Raw genomic sequence first — 7,052 nt, forward strand, 5'->3', positions numbered from 1 at the left:
TGTGGGAGGAGGACAGCAAGCTAACCCGACACATTACACCACCCTCTGTGGAACTCCAGCAGCTTTCACCTCGACTCTGTTTAACTCTTTAGGCTTATTTATGTACAAACAACACAGCCAGCTCTGATTTGCTTTTCTTTTATCTTTCTGAGATACTAGTTATAATGTTTTTCAATTTACCATACACAGTCAGCACTGTACATATACTGGACAACCTGGAGAGAAAGGTTTAGTGAGAAATCGTGACAATTGCTCTCCTTTGACTTTAAGTGGTGTGAAGACTACTTTTAATTTGTTGTTTAAATACAAATTATTTCCAGGCACTTTTATGGGGGTGTTTTACAAAAAAAATTAAAACAAAATCTCTTTTTAAATCATGTATTTCACATGACCAGAAATGTATATGTTTGTATAAATGCACATTTATACTTTGTTTTTGTGTGTACTTTACTAGTATGCACATCAACTCATTGACATCCCATTTTACTGCATCTCTGTTTCAAAATATAAACTTTGATATGCATTATTTTGCAAATAGGCGTAGCTGAGGAATCCATTATAGTGCCGTAATTAATTCTGCATTATTATATACAAGTGTGCATTTCACAAGTATATCCAATATTCAGTATTTAGTTGTTTCTACTAAATCACTGATAAATGAGCTTTTTATTTGATATGCTTTGTGTTCACTTTCTTAAGACCAAGAAAAGTTGCTTAGTTGCAAAGTGATTTTGTAAACAGGCCTGACATACTTTACTACCTGTCAGAAGACTGAAGTATGGGCTTAAGAGAGTGAAGCCAGATGGGAAAATGTAAAACCAAAAGGGGTTTAGATAATCAAATTATTTACGGTACCAGATATCAGGCAAAAGTACTAAATACATCTTTCTGTAGTGCCAAAAATACTGGGGGCCAAACTAAAGGATGGGTTGCTAGCTCCCTCTTGTGGTGAACATGCAGTTGTGCTCTCTGGATAGTATATTTCTGTTCATATAACATTTTGATTATTTGACAGCTCTTTTATGCAGTAAGAATAAGATGTGTAATCAGTTTTCAAAGATATCTAAAAATAAATAAATAAATAAATAAAGAACTTAAGTTTCATTAGGAGTTAAATGAAATTATTAAAAAGCCCACATTACTTTTAATAATATTCATGATAGCAATTCAAACATGGGATTTGTATCCTATAAGTAAAACAAAAATTCACATGCAATTTACCAGTAGGCTTGTATAAGCCATCATTAAATCCAGCAAACTAATAAAATATCCATGCAAGGGGCTACGAATGATGATTTTAATACAGCTTACCTTTACTGTAACATTTTAAGGGCTTTTGTAACAATGTCAGTTAAATTTGTAAATAAAAGTACAGAGCACTGACTGCAATAGGATCATCACTGTTATATTGCTGCACCCCATACTGTTATCACTTTAAGCTTACATGGTCAGCCAAGTATATCATAACTCACAACAGAGACTCATAAGCAGCCTCACTAGTTGTTTTGGACAATTATTGTTTTATGATACAAGAACCAGATACAAATGATTCAATTTCCCTACCTCTTATTAACATTTTTATACTTTAATTTAGGATATAGTTTTTAAGGACAAAATGAAAACAAACTCCCTGCTATACACTTGCTGTGTGGTACTGTAGGTCACCTCATTTCAGACAGACCATGGGAGCGAAAGTGTGCTGCAGCAAAGGAAGTGCTTTTGTAATCAACTTTTACTCTGTAGAATATATGAATATTCAAAACTGAAATATTAAAAAGCAAGCAAAGGCCTACAAGAGCATCCACAGATAAAAGGGAGGCCAGTGGTAATGTTTTGATTGCTAATAAGAAAAACATCTTTAAATCTAGGTTATCTCTTCATTACCCTGTCAAATCTGGAACAAACTTTGTGTTAAGTTACATTACTAAACATCTTGTATTGTTCTTTTCTTGGTACTTTAAGTCCAAATATGAAATGTCACCACTGTAGTAACATTTTATCAGTGGTTCATACCATTATAGTCGCCCTTGTGTTGCAATTACATTGCCATTGTAGTGACACCCCATTGTCATTGAAGATACAAACTTTTGTTAATGAAACACAACTGCAGGTAGAAGTCACTGAATTTAATTCCCAAGTTGCTGATTTCATTATTTATTAATTTAATCAGTGTTGTACTTTCAGGGGAAAATAGTGCTAATATAATGACGCTCCATGTCCGTCTATACAGAGAACCTACAATTATAATATGTTCCAAAACAATCATTCCCATAGTTATTACATTTACCAACGCTGTTATTCTTCGGATATTTATTGTTATTTAGCAGCACCTTTGCCTCCCTTACTAAATTAAAAGATACATTAATTTATAATGTAAGGGGTTGGACTGGGTTATACTAAATAACAGATGACCCCATAGTCATTTATTTAATTTTTATGGTACATTAATTTATTAATGTCAGACATGAGTGTTCTTAATTACAGAGTTATTAAATGGGAACGCTAATACATTATTTAATTATTATTTAATATTTGTTTTTCTGAATGAAACAAATTCAAACCACCCAGACTTCAACCATGCTAAATGTCTGTTTTTATGTTTTAAACAAAATATATAAAGTTGTATTTACTATCCAAACTTGCCTCACTTATTTTCTTGACTGAGTCATATATTAAATATGTACTGCAGACTCAACCATAGTGGAAAATTAAATGCCCCTCGTGAAGACTATTGTTACCTCCAGGGTATTCATGCATTATCGCCCCCTGTCGTTGACAATAGTCTTCCCTCGGATAAATAATTTTCTACCATAGCCCTCCTCTCCAGTCCATATTTACTATACATATATTTGTTTTGTTTTTGTTTGTTTGTTTTGTTTTTTTGTTTTGTTATCATATTGAACAAATTACTTCTTTGCTTTTAGATTTCCAAAGGACCCGATAACCAAAAACTATACAGGCTTTACAATTTTTTTTCTTATTATATCTTCATGGAAGCTGATAGCTGTGTACATGATAATTACATAAAGGCAGGAAGCAAAACTGCCAACCACAAAAGGTTAGACTAAACAATATAAGTATAAGTATGAGAAAATGATATAGCCATTGAAGATCATTTAAGGTAATTTAAGAGTAGTATGGTATACATGTTTGACACCCATGAGGGAAACATTAACATTATCATTATCTGGTAACATTAGTTTTATGAAACTTCCTGTACTTTGTCATCTTGTGAAGTATATTTACCGCTTACAAGCAAAGCTCATGCATTCAAGAAACAACACAATTCACAATTCCAAGACACGAAAGACACAGACATAACGGAGATGTACTCTATTTAGAAAGGGGGGAAAAGGTGAAATATGAATTAACTTTGTTTTATATTAGATTAAAAACTGGGTTAATTTTGTTATTTTTATTTGTATAATAAGTAATTTATAAGGGAGTTTAAGTAGTTTAAACAGATTGATGCAGAATTTAAATATTTGCATATCGTTCCTATTGCTGTAAACACTTCAAACTGAGAAATATGAACTTTTGTGGCTGCGGATCCCAGGGGGTGACATATTGAACCTGATGCTTCCATGGGAAGGGAAGGCAAAATCATCAGTGATTGCGTCAACCCATTGCTTTTCAGTGGCCTTGAGTTTGAGCAGATATCTGTAAGGCTGGACTGTCTTCCAGAGGGAGGTAGCATGTCAACATCTGCTGTAAAGCTCATGGGGTGTAGAGAAGCAATTGGCTTGGTGGTGGGATCAGAGGACGCCCACTAATATGCAATGTTGCTGCTGCTGTTCCAGGTTTCAAATGTTTATACTGTTAGTTATGTTGGCAAGCAATGCACATAAATCATTGTCTTAGTGTAACATTTAATTGGTTTCTAGTGAATTTCAATATTTTCTTTTTACAAACCAGCTGAGTAAATACCTAGAATCCAGTAAATTTGTTTTACTTCCAGCACGGACCAGGCATCTTGCTTTAATTATCAAGACCAACAGCACAGCTTGGTCATCCCTTATGATAAAGTATTCGTTGTTTTTTTAGATTTTGCCCAAAGCAGTATTTCAATCTTTGACCTGTGCTACCAACCAGTGCTAATTTACTGACATCACTCAGAAGGCTACTGTAATCTATTCTTTACTTAAAATGACTGGGTAACTGCTGGAAGATATTAAAGTATAGCTTTAGACTCTGAACCTGAACCCTATTGAAATGTTTGGGATGTTTGGGTTAGGAATTATATGGCTACCATTGCTAGATTTGGAAGAAACAAGACAGACATTCAGGAGAAAGGACCACTGAATAAGTTTTGCCTGCGTGTACAGGTGATATACATAAAATGAAAAACCTGCCATCTGAAACACAGACTCAGGGCCTCACGGCAGTAAATGACCAGAATTACCACGTGTTTACGCACACTGTATTATAGTTCTGTATATAAGGTTGTTTGAAAGAAAAGGGAAGTACGGTTCAGAGTTTGTCACAATAACAGCGACCAAGCAGGACAGAGTGAGGAATCTAAAGATTACAGACCAGTGTATTAGCAGAAGAAGTGGTGGGGAATTATGAAAGGCTTTTTGGTGCTGAATCAGCGAAAACATTAACTTCAGTGAAACATTAAGGACAAAATAAATGCGCTCCATAGGAGGAGGGCGGGGGCCTTGTTCCAAATTACAGCGTCCTGCCAGACAGTCAAAGCAGGGAAAGTAATTGTTAATGGAACATTTATGTTTAACACTACAAATCAAATAAATATTTATTTGTTCAACATGATCTCCCTCTGATTGATTTTGGAATATTAATCAAAAGTCAGCAAAGCACTCCCTCAGTCAATTAAAAGTTCACTATTTACATTTCAAAAGGCATTTGGCGAAACGTCACTTTAACATTAGATGCCATTTGATGGCTTGTATTTATGACTGCACCTCAACTTGCACTCTGTGTACATTCATTTATTGGATATTTATAGTTTCTTTTGTATATTGTAAAGCAATTTTAATTATAGTCTACTTAAATATCACAAGTGCATGGTGACTATATAAATATATTAACATAGCTGAAAGTGTTGCATATACATGTTACGGGTGGGGTGACCAGGGGTAACCGTAGTAAACCTGCTTGTAGAATTTGTAATGCCTACGCCACCCCAGGTTTGGCAAGGACAAGGACCTTGATGACCAAGTGGATAGTAATTTCCCCTATGCATGTTATTATTATTATTCTTTATTTCTTAGCAGACGCCCTTATCCAGGGCGACTTACAATTGTTACAAGATATCATATGTTCTTTTTATCCCCGGATTCCAATATACACACACTGGATACTTGGATAGGTAAAAACAATTTAGTGTTTCTCAACAGGGTTAAAATGGAATACTAAAAACCACACAGCAACAAGTTTAAAAAAAACAAAAAAGACAGGGAAAGCCACAAAAAATAAAAACCACACCAGGCAGTCCCCTCCTGTTGGTAGTTCTCTAAAAAAATGAAAGGTTACTGTCCAAAATGGCAGATAAGCCAGAAAGAAGGAATCAGTCTCCGATAGCTCCGGGGGGTCCCAAGAGATCCCTCTCCCCAACGTCCGCTTCCCTCGCAGCCTGAGCCCGCCGCAGACCTCACCACGCCCACCGGCTGGACGTCCAACCGCCGACCGGCCAACACCTTTGATGAACATGGAAAGGAGCAGGGCAAAGAAAATGGCCATCAGGAAACACTCAGGTAAGTAGAATTACCACGTCTACCCAGGGGTTCTGGTTACTTCCCCTTAGCTTATCTTTAAACTCTGCGTGTCTCCTTTCTCTATCACCACCGTTCCTGGAACCCCGACGTGGCACGCTGGAGACCAGCGATGGACCTCGACCCTCGGCGTTGACTGGTAAGTATCTCCGGACCCGGATGCTGGACCTCAGACCTTGGGACAATGGTAAGTAGAACGCTGGCAGACCTTGAGCGTGTCCTGGCAGGACTACAAAGAGATTGCTCAGTGTAGGTAAGTGCAAAGTACAAAAATATTAAAAGTTCTGGAAATGATTAAAGTGCAAATAAAATTATGTTATCTCTTCTCGCCCTCAGACCCTTGGCCGTCTCCTGGGACCACGACCTTGACTCTACTGGGGAATGGATTGTCCAAGGAGTACCAACCAGACACAGCAAGACAGTTACTCAAAATAAAAATCTATTGGTTTGTAAACCAAAAAATTTCTTAAGTGTCAATAATTCTCTATATCAACCCGTTAACACAAAAAAGTGGTTCAAACACAGTCCAACAGTGGCAGGTGATAATAAAACAAAATCCCCAAAAAACACAAAATCCAAAGAAACAAAAATCCATCCAAAAATATCCCAACCGAGTCCCGCTACAGAGTCCCAAATATTAAAAAAAAACAACTCTAAACCCGTTCCTTTGTTCCTGGAGTCAACCTTAAACTGCTCCCAAGAGTGTTCTCCATGTGGCTGTTCCTTTCCAATACTGCTGTCTCCTCGCTATTCTTCCAGGCACATTATGTGTGCTTCTTCCCAAAACACTTCTCTTCCTCCCTGTTCCCTGTTCCTCCCTTTTTATAGTCAGCCCATGACTATCATTGGCTGGACTGGCAGGTAAGGCGGAACTTCTCATTGACTGTGGGGAAAGTGCTTAACCCAAACGTCAGTCACAGTGCACAGGAGAATTAGCAGCAGTTTAAAAACAACAGACTCACTAATAAAACACACAACAAAAATACAGGTATTAAAAACCATCACTTGTGACATACACTTGCCTCGTAATATTCATGTATCCCAGACTGTCTGAGGATGTACGAGTACATTGCAACATTGGAACTTGAGTCGCTATTGAAACAATCTTTTGCTGGAAACAAGAGTCGGCTAAAATTGTCTGTGTTGGCTGCGAAAAAAAAGTAACTAGCAGACAAAATAGATTTAAAAAAGAAACCTTGAATGACAAATTCAGCCACATTTTCCAGTTTTTAAACCTTTAAAATGTATGTTGACACATTAATTACAATGACCATGTAATTCCCATAGACTATTTTGCTTCCTTTAATCCCAAAATAT

The sequence above is a fragment of the Acipenser ruthenus genome, chromosome 9 (genome assembly GCF_902713425.1).
Source record: "Acipenser ruthenus chromosome 9, fAciRut3.2 maternal haplotype, whole genome shotgun sequence".
Lineage (NCBI taxonomy): Eukaryota > Metazoa > Chordata > Actinopteri > Acipenseriformes > Acipenseridae > Acipenser > Acipenser ruthenus.